This window comes from Formica exsecta, unplaced genomic scaffold (assembly GCF_003651465.1).
Source record: "Formica exsecta isolate Colony F162 unplaced genomic scaffold, ASM365146v1 scaffold82, whole genome shotgun sequence".
Classification (NCBI taxonomy): Eukaryota; Metazoa; Arthropoda; class Insecta; order Hymenoptera; family Formicidae; genus Formica; species Formica exsecta.
Genome location: NW_021853592.1, coordinates 1165015 through 1180331, shown reverse-complemented (window position 1 = coordinate 1180331; position 15317 = coordinate 1165015). Strand labels below are relative to the sequence as shown.

Here is a 15317-nt window from a genome sequence, read left to right as displayed (position 1 = left end):
ATAACAATTATTTTGTTATTATAAAAGAAACAATTCGGGAAAGGGATAATTTAAGGAAAATTGTTTTGCAACAATTTTATTTTATATTTCAATTATTATATTCCAATTATATTCATTTAATTATTTATTTAATTATTGCATTTTTTAAATTATTACGGTTTTTACTTATTGATAAGTAATTAATTTTCTTTCTCTTTAGCACAGAGATGATTTTACGCGTTTCCAATTGTCATCTTTATATATAAGAGAATTATAGCTAATTATATTTTTTATGATCTATTAATCATTTTAGTTTTATATATTTGGGGATATACGCTCGCGATTTCGCGCCGGAGAAAGTAACGCTCGTCTCGTAACCTTCGCGACTTTTCCCTCCTACGCTCGTTTTACTCCCATTTTCCCGATCGTGCGACGTGCGTAACTAATCATCCACCGTAGGTGAAACGGAAGAGAGAGACGCGCGGGAGCAGCGGCTTTCGGAGTCGATCGGTATCGCGACACGATTTTTCTCTACCTGTGCAAATGAGCGTTAATTGAGAGCTTTTCCTCGGCTTTATCGCGTTCACACTTAATCTCTGCTAGCTCTATTTATTTATTTCTTTTTTATACCAAGAATTTTTATTAAGAACCCGGTCTACTCTAGCAATATGAAAAATTGATAATTTTCAGGCAATTTTTTTTTTTTTAAGAATATTAGAGATTGATCTTTTTGACGTTTTTACACATATTTTTATTCATGTTTAAACAGTACGTCAATATTTTAAAATCTTGGATATTTAGTATTTTTTCGTGTTTTTTAGCGTGTTTAAAAATGCATAGTTTAACAGTGCGACAGTTGCTCTTCTTTTGTAATCGTTTGAAATAAATAAACTCGGTCTAATTTTATTTTGTAGGATATTTACGGGATACAGAATCTAATTTCATTAGAGAAAATTGAAAAATAATAAAGTGGTATTATTTTAAAATTAGATATTTTTAATTTTGCTGAAATTTATTTATTTCTTGAAGGTCAGAAAAATATTAATTATTAATTTTTTAAATTCTATTTAGATTCTTATCGCTATTCTATTCGAAATCTTATAAATCCGTCAATTTTGCAAATTTTTCAATAAAATTTAAGACATTCTTCAGCCATCATATTTACAGAAAATGTAAAAAATCGGTTTTTTGACCCTCCCAAAATAGACCGGGCTTTTAATTTTCAGCATCACTGGATATCTTTATTAACCGTCATTCATTATTATCAGACTCTCTTGGAATAATCTATAATCAGAATCTTGTAATAATTAAGCAATTAAGATATTGCTTAATGCATATAATAATTGCCGCTAATCGTTCGAGACTTTCTCGACATTTTTCCGGTGTTTTTCAATGAAGGAAAAAGGGAGACTTATATCCGGAAATGAAATGCTCGAGGCAACAGGAATGTGTCAAATCGTGAAATCACAGCGGCACGCACGAGACCTCGACGAGTCTTTCATGAGCTAAAGACGGTTATTCATCATTTTTCGCTGAAACGCATAATCGACTAACGGAAACGCGCTCCGCGAAATTTCCTAATAGAGATTAGGCGAGTAAAGCTTCATCTTTTGTAACTGTACGTAGCGCGGACGGATGTGCTATCATCACAAAGGAAATTTCCTTGGAAAACAAAATTCTATTTTTTGGAATATTGACTGATATAATTTTCTCTCTAATACAGCACTCAAGAAATAACGATTTTTATTTCCAGTATAATTTTATCGAAAGTTTGTTTATCATGAATACCAAACATTCAAATATACGACATTTTTGATAGGAAAAAAATTATGTATGTATATGTATGTTCTTTCTTTACCATTTATAGGAAAACGGTTGATAGCTTCTAACTGTACCTCCATAAATTCCTTTTAATGACAAAGTGCACACTAGGTGGAAACTCTTATCGAAACGCGTGGCGTAATTTAAATTTACCGTAAAGAAAAGGTATGAGGAAGTAGCGGTCATAGTAACGACTTATTTATAGCGTAATTATGATCGCGAAGCAAAAATTCTTTCCAGCTCTACGATTTGCCTGTTGATCGACCGGATATCGCTCTTATTATCAAGTTATTTCTTATTTCCTCTGAAATAAGTCATAAGTCAATAAGTATAATTTTTTATTTGCTTTGAAAAATATAAGACTTTCGAGAATAATTTAATACAAATTTAATTCAAATTAATTATAATAATTAAATTCTCTCAATTTTTGAAATATTTATTTATTATTAATTTTTAATTATTAACAATTTATATTATATTAATAGATCTTTGCAAAACGACGTGCATTTGCGAACACATGTACTTAATTAATGAATATTATTTCTGTGCATTCTGTTTGTAAGTATTGCAGTATTGTTTGTAATATGACGATATGATCTGAACATTTTTCGATTCGCGTGGCGGCGAAAGGGTTAACCGGGGTGAGTGGGGTTTAGCGTGACACCACCACCTAAACGAGTTTGTCCGGTTTGGCAGATTCCAGTCAACACCGTTATTATTCGCTTTTCCCGGCTTTGCATTACTTTCGCTCGAAATTCGATCACATCATCCCGTCTCTCTTTTGCAATATTTCGAATGAAATTTTATGTTTTACTATATTAATATTACGTTTATGTATATATCAAATTATTATCAAAATTATATTACAAACATTTTACTTAAAACATTTTAAAGATTATTTTTATAAATCTATTGCTTTTACGATATCTTTCCTTATACGGTATTGTGATTATGAAATTATCTAAAACATATCATATAACATTGACATCGTATTAAACGTGTATTTTTTACTTCGTGATTTTTATCGATTGAAGACATTCTGTCAACGTAATTTTAACATATTTAATCTTCTTTTTTTAACTAAATAAATTTTATTCGACATTTTTTTGTTATTTGATATAAATATTTTTATTTAAGTTGATTAAATCTTTTTATTATAAATTGAAATATTGACAATAAATAAATGAAAATTTTATTTAAAAATTATTTAAAATATAAAATTTATACACATACAGATAAATCAAATTTAATAAAAATGTGATAAAAAGAAAACAATTATGGATATGCATAAACGTAAAAGATTGGAAGGTGGACATTGATTTAATAAGTTTATCGAATCAAGAATAGTTTGTTTTGGCGAAAAGTTACAGCTTCCAGCTTTTACATGCGTCACGGAGTATTACAGTCCAAAATTTAAAACGCTTCCCAATTCCCACGTTTCACAGGCAACCGGTGGCTATTATCGTGCATGGTTGACCGAAGATGTTTGCATGATTACACGGTTGTTCGCATCTCGGTTGTTTGTGGAATTTTGCGAGATATTCCACGGAAAAAAATGTGAGAGAATAATTTCCACGATTACTTAAACAATACTATGATAAAGAAAAATATCTAGTTCGTAATATTTTAATCAATTTTCAAACAATGGAATTAATAATATTTTGAAAAGCAGATGATATGTGTGGTGTGTTATATTTCAATATATTGCTTTTTTTATTCTTAAAGATCTGGAAACGACAGAGAATTTTTTTTTAATTTTCTCTATTCGTTTTTCTGTAAAGTGAAGAAATTCTTTTGGAAACTTAGATTTTCTGTTTTATTAGCGTTGGATACCCTTCAAATTTTTTATGAATGTGGGTTAAATGTAAATTCGGGAGGATAGAAATTCGGAATCCTCAATTTCTCTGGACAAATTTAATATGTGTGTGTATGTGTATATTATATTACATATTACACGCATGCATGAAGATACACACACGATGTATAATTTATTTTTGGGATAATAGTTACTATGTCAGTATGTCAATAGAGAAGAGAATCATTTATATACTTGCATATATATAAACGTTATAATAATTTAAAAAATTTTGGAAATATAAATATATTATTGTATCTGTTATATATATCAAATATAGATAGTAATATTGATTAAATAATTTTTCGCTACTTCTCGAAAAATATTAGTTACTACAATTTTCTAGTGACATACTCCACGCGTGTTGAATTTAACGATATCTATATATAAAACTGTTAAAGAAATTTGATCAAAGAGATTATCTCTTTGAAATGCAATTATCTCGAAGATGCAAATGTTACTTCGAGGTGGTATTGTAGAGTTACAATGCGCGTGATTCTTCGCTGTCGCGAAGATGAGTATTTCTGCGCACGTAACTATAGAGGATCTCGTGGAAAGAGACATGCAGCGAGATACTTGGAAACGCATGATATTATTTGCCTCTTTTTAACAATTACCCTTGTCCCTTGAGAAAATATACATCGCATGAACACATGTATATTTAATCGCAATATGATACGGGAATTCTGATAGTGAACGTAGGAGCAACCGGTCTTGGTTTAAGCATTCGTTGAAAGGGGAAACCAAACATCTTCCGACGTGTACTATGTATGCACGCGAGAGCTAACGAATTCCACGTTTGCGCGTGACACCCCGTAGACACGCCTGTCTCGCCTTTTTCTCGGGCACGCAGCGTGCGTGGCCGCGTGGCCGCGAACCGTGCAGAAGGAAAGAACCTGCCCCACCCACGCATCGCGCCGAATCTCTATAAATACCGAACTCTCGAGAGCGCACTCTTACTCGGCCGGCTACAGTGTGCGAGAGTGAAACGGAATGGGAGCGAGAGGGACTGGTATCCGCGTTGATTAAGGCCGCGCGGACCTCGCGAGCTATGCAGATTAAACTTTTTCCACGCGCGCGCACACACACGCCTACACACACGCGTAAATACGCGAATAAGATAATTTTTAAGATATAATTTTAAAAGATTTTTTGCTATTTTTCTATGTTACTTAAAATTAATTGCTGACGAGAGTGTAAAAGCTAAGCATATGAATAAAATTAATATGAATAAAATAGATATTTATATTTTATCAAGATTTTCGAGAGACTGAGGGCTATAAAATATGTGCAAAAAATCAACATATAATTGTAATACAATATATGAATATGACAGGCTTTTGAGAGATTCTCGATTCTTTTCTCGGCGAGAATTTTATTCGGTTTCTCTACTTTTTGCAGTTCGTATACCTAGACGTATGCTCTTACGTAAGAGGCAAAGTATGCTAATTTTCCTACTTTGTTCCAGCGAGCTATCGAATAATCACGCACGCAACATCGTATCGTTGCCCGGCGTAGACTTGCATTATTGATTCCTTGAGAAAGTTTTTCTTTAGTATAAAATTTATAAAAAAAGATTTCTTTTTTCTAAATTTTTCTTTATTATAAGATTTATAAAAAGATATTTTTCTTTAACTTTTTTTTATTATAAAATTTATAAAAAATAATTCTTTTCTAAAAAAAATTTTCTTTATTATAAAATTTGTAAAAAAATATTTTTCTCTAGACTATCTTTTACTCTGTCACGAATATTTTTTTTTTTTTTCTTTTATCCTAGGATCATTCTGCGTACAAAAGCCGAATTTAACTTTCGTTCAAAGAACGTTCAACCTTTATTCCGGCAGAAACAAAGCGCTGTATACGGCATCGAGAGTGTCCCACGCGCGTTTCTTATCGCTGCTGCATCCTCCGCTGATATCGCGCGAGCCCTAGATTATTCCTCGACATGTCTCCTCTCCCACTCGGTCCGTCCGTCTTATTCAATCTTCGTTTTTATTCCGAGCGGCAACGAATGAAACGAACGTTTGCAATGTGATTCATGGCCGGCGATTAAAAGTGTGCTGAAAAATATGAGTGACTCAAGCATGCGATCGAATTGAGCCATGATAAGCCGAAAGCGATATCGTCCGGCGACCTTTTATGACTCGATCAAAAGTCGAGAATCACTTATTATTATTTCCCGATCATATCGTCGCGACCTGATTGAAAGGGAAAGGAGAAAATAGCCTAATTCAGAGTTTGATAAAATATTTCTATTTATGACACCAAGAGTTTTAAATTAAAATTCCGACCAAATAAAATCTTGAGATTATGTAAGCAATAAGGTTTTTTCAAATTTCCTTCAAAGCTCAAATCTTAAAAAAATTGTTCACTTTTTGTCCTAAAATTTATCATCCCTTTAATAATCTTGTTATCAAAAGATCGACCATAAATAAGTTATTAAAAGTATTGGCGGGTATATTTTTTTATATGAAATAAAAATTGTCGAAGATTCAATAATTCTCACGAGTACAGTAAATACGATAATGAGACAAGTAGCACGTGCACACGCACGTATGTATATATGTACCATGTCGGGCGCCTCACCTCGAACACGCGGCGCGAATTAATTAACGTAGAATCAGCGAGGCGTTCGTCGTCATTTCGACGTGTTGTGGTCAACGACTTCGCGGACTTTTACGTTCTCCATATTTTTCTATCGTTTCCATTTTTTTTTTTCAACCGAACCATCGAGATAGCGAGGCGTCGCTATCTCGTAACACATCAATTACAAACACAAACAATTAAAACGTCATTAACGCGTAACATCGTTGCGCGTTTATCTTATTTTAAGCGTCGTGACTTTTACGTTTAATGCAAGCACATTCGCGAATAATAATTCAGAGAATATCAGTTATATATATTCTACAAATATTTTACGAACGCGGTGCTCGACAGATCCCTAGGGTTATACTTATTCCGAGAACAATTACGATCCATAGGAAGATAAAAATCTCTGGAGATAAATCACAGATTAGATAAATATAACGCGGGGCAATTGCGTGAAATCGATGATGACGCTACAACTTGTCACGATCATTTACGTCGTTATTGTTCAATGCCTATAAATAAACGATCCTTCGTTTATGCCACTCATTATGCGCGCAGTAGATGTTACACGTCTCGCAGATGAATGCAACTGCATCTCGATGATTCCCATCGAGACTCATTCTTTGAGATACATGTCGATAGAATTTAAAAATCACAGAGCATTCACATGAGATATTCTTACACAAGCTAAAAGAGAATTCTACAATCTAAAGATACTTCAATCAGGATTGGCTAAGCGGACTGTATCCATTGAAATTGACAAAAACTATAAAAATGATTATAATATGTAACATTTAAAATATATTTATATAACTTTTTGCATATTAATCTGGTTTAATCTCTTAACGTTGATTCCTACTCTATTACGGATCTTATTTTGTACAAAATTTAATTTAAAAAACATTTTTTCCATTGACGAATATCGATAAAAAGGTTTTCTATTTATTTCAACACTTTTTATAAAAAAGACTAGTTTTTCGAAAAATACCGGTTTTTACAATTAGTATGGATTTTATTCAAAAAATGTGGTATTTTGCCAACCCTGACTTCAATGGGAGTTAAGATTTATCATTAAAACTTTGACAGTGAGTGAAAACACACTGCGATAGATTAATTAAGAATTCGAGTAAGTTCCAAACTTACAATCGCTTGCGATAGCCGTGAGGCCACAACAAATTAATTAACGTCAAGAGCCAAGAGATCCGTTTACGATCGAGCCCGCACTTGTGCGCGGAGACGTTGCAGGATTTACGGTGTCTATTAAAAGCTCTCTCTCAAGAGAGAGCAAGGATCTGTTTGTGCTCATGAACGTGCGAAAAGCTCGGCGCATGCCAGCTGCCTCTTCGACCTTTGAATATTCTCTAGATAAGAGTCCCGAGCCCATGTCCGTATAATTATGCACCGTGTCGCGCAAAGTGACAATAATAAAGCGAGAATAATTTAGCAAGACAAGTGACCACAGGCATTTCACATTATTCCATTGAAATTGACAAAAACTATAAAAATGATTATAATATGTAACATTTAAAATATATTTATATAACTTTTTACATATTAATCTGGTTTAATCTCTTAACGTTGATTCCTACTCTATTACGGATTTTATTTTGTACAAAATTTAATTTAAAAAACATTTTTTCCATTGACGAATATCGATAAAAAGGTTTTCTATTTATTTCAACACTTTTTATAAAAAAGACTAGTTTTTCGAAAAATACCGGTTTTTACAATTAGTATGGATTTTATTCAAAAAATGTGGTATTTTGCCAACCCTGACTTCAATGGGAGTTAAGATTTATCATTAAAACTTTGACAGTGAGTGAAAACACACTGCGATAGATTAATTAAGAATTCGAGTAAGTTCCAAACTTACAATCGCTTGCGATAGCCGTGAGGCCACAACAAATTAATTAACGTCAAGAGCCAAGAGATCCGTTTACGATCGAGCCCGCACTTGTGCGCGGAGACGTTGCAGGATTTACGGTGTCTATTAAAAGCTCTCTCTCAAGAGAGAGCAAGGATCTGTTTGTGCTCATGAACGTGCGAAAAGCTCGGCGCATGCCAGCTGCCTCTTCGACCTTTGAATATTCTCTAGATAAGAGTCCCGAGCCCATGTCCGTATAATTATGCACCGTGTCGCGCAAAGTGACAATAATAAAGCGAGAATAATTTAGCAAGACAAGTGACCACAGGCATTTCACATTATTTTTTTTTTTTTATTTTACAATTTGATGGGGCAGAAAAATACTGATAATTTAGAGAGATAAGACAGTCGCATTTATTAACGGCGTTGGAGAACTCTAGTTAAAATTAGGACGTAATTTCGAGATATTAGTAATGCAACGCAATCAATTGTCACCCCCTTTCCATTCTAACGACTCGTCGCGTCGATTTATATGTAATATCGATGTCGCAAATATTAGCGAAGAAACTCGCTGCCGAAAGAAGAAATGGTATTGTTAGACGGGGCGTCGAGAATGCCCGCAAATTCCCAGGAATGTTGTCACAGGTCAGGACGGACTATCGTATCGCCTTGGCCCGTATGCTAACGGAGCAATGGGTAAACGTCGTCTCCTCCGGTGAGAGGCGAGATACCCGCAGAGTATCTCGCATTGTAGGCTGGATTTGTAGGAAACGAGAGGGAAATCAGTATCCAGATAATATTTTTCCAAGAAAATCCGTCGACAATTTCATAAAAGCTTCATATACAGTCGACTGTAGATAAATTATGTTTCATTTTGCGATTACATTAATGTGTTTTGGTCGGTCTAAAAATATTTTGAAAAACTCGATTTCGCATTCGATGATGTCCGAATTGCTGGATTCTGTCAAAGCGGATGGAGCTCCGATTACCTGCTTTATTTACCTAATAGTGTGCCTAATAATAATCTCGTCACGTGCCGAAGACTCGGAGTGAGTGCATAATCTGCGATTATACCTATTGCATCGCGCATTCTATCGCATACACTAGACGCATTGTCCCTATTTACGACATGAAGCCCGTAAATGCATTCCGTGAGATTCACAACGCACAAAAGCGCAATAATGGCTGTCTGATCGGAATGTCACGTTTCTGAATTTTGTACTCTTCGCTTTTTCCTTTTAATTATTGCACGCACGATTACAATCAAAATATGTATATGTGAATCGACGACATATATTTTTGGTTCTTTCGAAATTCGCTTATTTATTTATTTGAATAAGTCTTGACAATCTTCTATATGATTTAATGGTAAATCTTCAATATAGGGGCAACCTCACAAAATTTTTTGAAACTCATATTTTATGTATTTTGAGGCGTAGAAAACGAATCCGTTGAAAAAATGTTTACTTTTCACTTCCACAAAACAATATTTAAAATAAACACTCAAAAACATTAACAAAAGAGGCATATTATCCCCACATCGTCCTATTTTATTAATTAAAAAAAAAAAAACAGAGGAACGAGAGCGATAATTTTTTCAATGGATTCGTTTTCTACGCTTCAAAATACATAAAATATGTGAGTTTTAAAAAGTTTCGTGAGGTCGCTCCTATATTGAAGATTGACCAATTTAATTTAGTAGGAAGAGAAACGTAATATATATTTCATATAGAGATTGAAAGGAAAATTAAATAAAATGCTGGAACGTGAATACAAAATTAATGAAAATCTAAACTCCTTTAATATATAGAGAATTTTTTAATAAAACGGAGATATTTTATATGTTGCTCTCTTACGGTTAATTTACAATTATTTGAAATCGATTTTACGATCTAAACTTTTCGTACTATAAAATCAAACAATTAGGTCGTAATGTTCGCTAAATATTTTAATAATGCAACGGATATTTAGCAGCATTTTATTGAAATAATGAAGATATAGCTTCATATAATATAACTATCGAATTTTTTTTATGTAACTTTTAAAAGTTAATAGTTTGACATCTATCTTGTTTGATGACTTATAAAAATGAAAAAAATTATAGAAAGCAAAAAGAAAATTGTGCTGAGAATTTTCTTTTTAAAATCAAGTACTAGATTCACATAGACAAATTTTCCAGTAATTTTTCGATGAATTGTTGCACTTATAAAATAATGAATTTTCGTAAAAATTTAAATTTTGATATTAAAAAATAGATAATTGAATAAACTAAAGGTTGAAATTTTTTATTGAAGAATGTTAGTTACTTACTTTTCAATATTCTCAGAATATTCGCATTTCTTTCACGTCATCTTTATTTCTATAATATTTTTATTATATTTTAGTCTACCTTCTCTTTATTTCTTTCCTTTTTTCAATTTTTTTTTCAATATTTTATCTTTCGATTAATTATCTCGCTCACTCTTTATTTTCTCGTCTGTCCCTTTCGAGTTGCGTACAGTATACAGAAATGTAAGATCAATAGGATGAAGGGTGTGAGAGCTACCCCCAATGCTATTCCGTGACTCATAATGCACACTTGTTCGAGCCCATAGTTTGTTTCGTGTGATTTTTAGTTTTCAAACTATTTTTACGATGTAGCCTTTTACTCGCTTTGGCTCCAGAGCACGCTGTTCTTATCGATCATCTCCATAAACCTTTCCTTCTTCCTCCCCCAATCTGTTACTGCCAGAAACACGACCATGCCAGAATCTAGGAAAAAGAGAAGAATCGGAAAATGATGGAACCACTTTCCGAAGAGAGTGAATTTTTCCAAGTGCGCTTGAGATTATCAAGCTTATATATTTTTATATTCCTATATTTCTAGATTTTCGAATTTTTCAAGAAAGAAAGAAACAAAATTACTTGAGCGTACTTTTGGAATTTTTATAATACAGTATAAATAAAATTTTGATATTTTTTATGTCGAATTTTCTTTTCGAATTTCTTCCTTATTTTTTTTAAATTATTATTTCTTATTGTTCCAAAAAAATCGAAGAAAAGCGAACAGAGTGTTATAATATAATGTTGACATCTCTCTCTCTCTCTCTCTCTTGAATATCCATTTTGCTGAATTTTTTATCCACGTTTCCATAACTTGTTTCTGCGATGAATTGTTCGATCCTAGTCGTTCTTTTGCTAACGCACTTTTTTGGAGAAGGTCGCACCGCGGATGAGTCATAGCCCTCGACGGTGCGTTTCCCGTGTATCGACCTGTGGCATGGACGAAACGCAGGGTTGGTCGACAGAGGTTCGCCAGAGCTTCGGATTCACGAGGCTAACGCCCCGCGCGAAGATCGATTCGGCATAATGGAGTATAATTTAATTTGTTTCTACATCGAATCGTTCGGTGCGATCGACTCTACTTGGAAACGACGGTGACGTCGTCGTCGTCCGGTGAATAATGACCGTCGTCGTCATCGTACATACATGGGGGTATACGCGCTCGATACTATCCAAACACAATTATTTTTATGTCAGGGGTTGAAATCGTTATAATCTCAATGGCTTCAGATTTCAATGCAAAAGTGATCGCTTCGTTTATTCATGCACAAATATTTGAAGAATCAATTGAATTATGTTTTATAAGAGATAAATGATTGGATTATATATAAAAATATTCGAGAATAGAGCGAATATTCAATATATATTTTAATAAGATAATAAAAATATATTGTAATTATTTTTTTTTTTGAATATTTTTTAAAAGTTATTTTATATTAATTTATTTGATTTAATTTACATTGTGTGATTGTGTTTCACATATTTTTCGTATCTACAGATAAAAGGATATTTCAGTATTCTGTGACTCACGTTGTATAAAAATTCATTGAATAGTTCCTAGTTTGCTACAAATATGCGATATGTTCTGCAATCAACGGTGGGTGTTATCGGTGTGTGTTCGCGAAGGAAATATCCGAAGGAAAAACGGAATTTAATAATCCGTGCCGAGATACCGGGTGTATCGACGGCGAAAGAGCAAATCGATCGGTGATTGCCCGTCGTCGCCCGTTCGCACACGTGTGTGTTCGAAAGCCGCGGTTCGCCGACTATCACCTGCGCTACCAGTTCTCCGTTATTTCATTGCAAATTACTCGCCGAGCCACGAGCCGAGTTATACAGTTATCACAATGAGAAAGTTGTTCCGATCCGAGACGTAGAGACGCACGAGTGACTACGTCGTGCCATTGCGGTCCGCGAGTGTGATTCGAATTCACCGTATAAATCTCGAACGGATGGAATAAGATTGTTGCGTGAAATAGGAATAAGAAGAAGCTGAATAAGAGATTGCGAATCTGTGGAATCTAGATTTTACAAACTTAGAGGACAAAGCTAAACGAACCTTTATTGATTCAAGGACTACAGAATCCATAAAACCGAGAACAGTAATCAGAAAATACGACCACTTAGGATTCTTAAATTTAAACGAGAAAGAGATCACACGTTATAAAATGCTTCAAAATTTCTGTTAAATTTAATTGAGCGAGCTAATCTCTCTTAAGCATACAACCAGAATAGAAAATTCTATTCCAATATAGATCGGAGATTATTATCTCATTTATAGAGAGAGTCTCAATTTTATTAGTTTATTCATTTTTTATTAGTTTATTCACGGTCGAATGGAGGGAAAAATCTTCGATACGACTTCCTTCTTTCATTTCGCGTCGTTTGGCGGCTGTTCGAACCGCAAATCGAGTACACGTGACTCAGGTATTCTGGTCGAGATCTTGTCTTTTTTTTTTTTGCTACAAGGTAGCAAGGTGAAACATCACGAAAGAAGATGAAGAAGGACGCACCCGTGGACCATGTATGACCGTAAGAAGCCACGTGGCCCTTGAATGGTCGCTCATTGGAAATGAAAGTAATGCGTTTCGAATGCCAGCCGTATGGGCCAAAGATCTTTCGTCTCTCTCCCCTTCGTTGTAAAGGCGACTCTCGATTTGTCCTTAAACCAGTGCCGTGGCATAAATGTCGAAAGATACGAGCGTCCTTGAACGATAAAGCTCGCATTCCTCCTTAAGTAGAGAGACTTGGACGCCGTTTTTAAACATGTCCCATTGATTTTTCCAACTTTTTGAATTTTCCAGATAATAGGGACGACACTCAAGCATTTAACAATTTATATAAAAAACTATTGATTTATTATATATTCGATTATTATTAATATAAAGTTTTCCAATTATTATCTTAATATGAAAAAATATGAAAAGCGGGAAATTAGTAGCAGCAGGTTGTCTACTCCCTGGAAAAATATGAGAAACGTGAAATTCTCATGGATTTCTTTTGTATCTGAAAAAAAATCAGGGGATTCTCATGGAATTTTATTGGGACTCTGGAATTAAAAAAAAAAAAATCTCTGATAATTTTGCTCTTATATCGTAAACGATCGGCAATACACCGATAAAACAAATAGTGAATTATTTTTATAATATAAATTTGATGTTTTGGAACAATTTAGAACAAGTCTAGAACAACCTGGAACAACCTTTAGAATTTTAAAATTTCAAAAATGGGGTGCTAACTTCACGCAGGTGAATTATGTATATTTAAAATATATTATGAATTGTATATCTATCTCTGTTTATATATTTAATGTTTTAACAAAATATTGAATATGCACCACATATTTGTTATTGTAATTTTTAGTGATAAAAAAATGAAAATGTATTACGCAAGTGAAAAATTTTATTTTACGAAAGCTATTCAGTTTTTTCAGTATATTTGCAAATCTAACATTTGAAACTTAAGAAGTTTCGTGTTTTTTCTCCGTATAAATAAAAAACATTAGAAAAAAAATCTTATTTTAGAAAGTTGCACTAAAAATCTTTAAAATATTTTCTTTATCTAGAATTTTGAGTAAAAGTACCTAGAAGATAAAGGAATTTTTTTTATAAGATTTGAGTAGACACCCTCTTATATAAAAAATTGTTGACTTATATTTGATTATTATTAATAAATCATCTTAATATGAAAAAATATGGAAAGGCGAGAAATTAGTAGTAGAGAAATTGCGATAGAGATTTAGTTTGCAAGAATAAAGGTAAGAAATTATTAAAATGTATGTAAGGCATTAAGTGATAGATACACAATCTTAATTGTATGATACATCGTCGAAGTTGCCAGTGCTCATATAGTAACATTGTTTGTACGATACTTTGTCTAGGATAACTAAATGATAGTTGTCCAGTTTCACTTTTCGTGCCGAGCCGCTAAACGGTGTTCAGAAATCTTTCCGCGCGCGTTGCTTGCGAAATTCTTCATTGTCCCGTGGTGGTGATGGAGAAGAAGGAGACGGTGGAGGAGAGGAAACGAGGGGCGTATGTGTGCCAAGAGGTTTTTCTCAGTCGTCGACCGCGATAGATACGGTCGGATTGTTCGTTTGACGGAGAAAAATTCTCACTCCCTTGCCAGGCGAAATCGACATTTTAGATACATATTTTATAAAGTATATAATAATTCCCGCCTTGAAAATAAGTTTATTCAAACTTTCTTATTTATTTAAAGAAGTTAATCTACGTCTTCTTCTTGTTCTGCATTCTTTCTCTCTCTCTCTCTCTCTCTCTCTCTTTCTCTCTCGTTACTACTGTATTCTATTTATAAGAAATAAATATAATGATACATGCGTTAAATTTCTCAAATTTATTTAAAATTATTAATATATATTTTATAATTTATTTAATTGTAATTTCTCTAAACTAAAATTTTGTTTCAAGTATCTTAAATTTTTTGATATATATTCAGTTTTTATAATTTATATAAACCATTTTATGTTTGGATATGTATTTAAAATATTCAAGTACATTTAAAACATTGTAAATATGTGTATATATTCTATTTTAAATATTTTTATAAATAAAATATTTTTAGCATTATAGAGAGAGAGAGACGTTTGACGGAGAAAAATTCTCACTCCCTTGCCAGGCGAAATCGACATTTTAGATACATATTTTATAAAGTATATAATAATTCAAAATAAGAAAATAAGTTTATTCAAACTTTCTTATTTATTTAAAGAAGTTAATCTACGTCTTCTTCTTGTTCTGCATTCTTTCTCTCTCTCTCTCTCTCTCTCTCTCTTTCTCTCTCGTTACTACTGTATTCTATTTATAAGAAATAAATATAATGATACATGCGTTAAATTTCTCAAATTTATTTAAAATTATTAATATA

General features: G+C 33.0%; 1 protein-coding gene across 6 annotated transcripts in view; it reads left to right on the top strand.

The window, feature by feature from the left end:
• The window catches only part of LOC115244490 (formin-binding protein 1-like), a 33587-nt gene that overhangs the window by 3960 nt on the left and 14310 nt on the right, over nucleotides 1–15317 (top strand). The window lies entirely within an intron of this gene.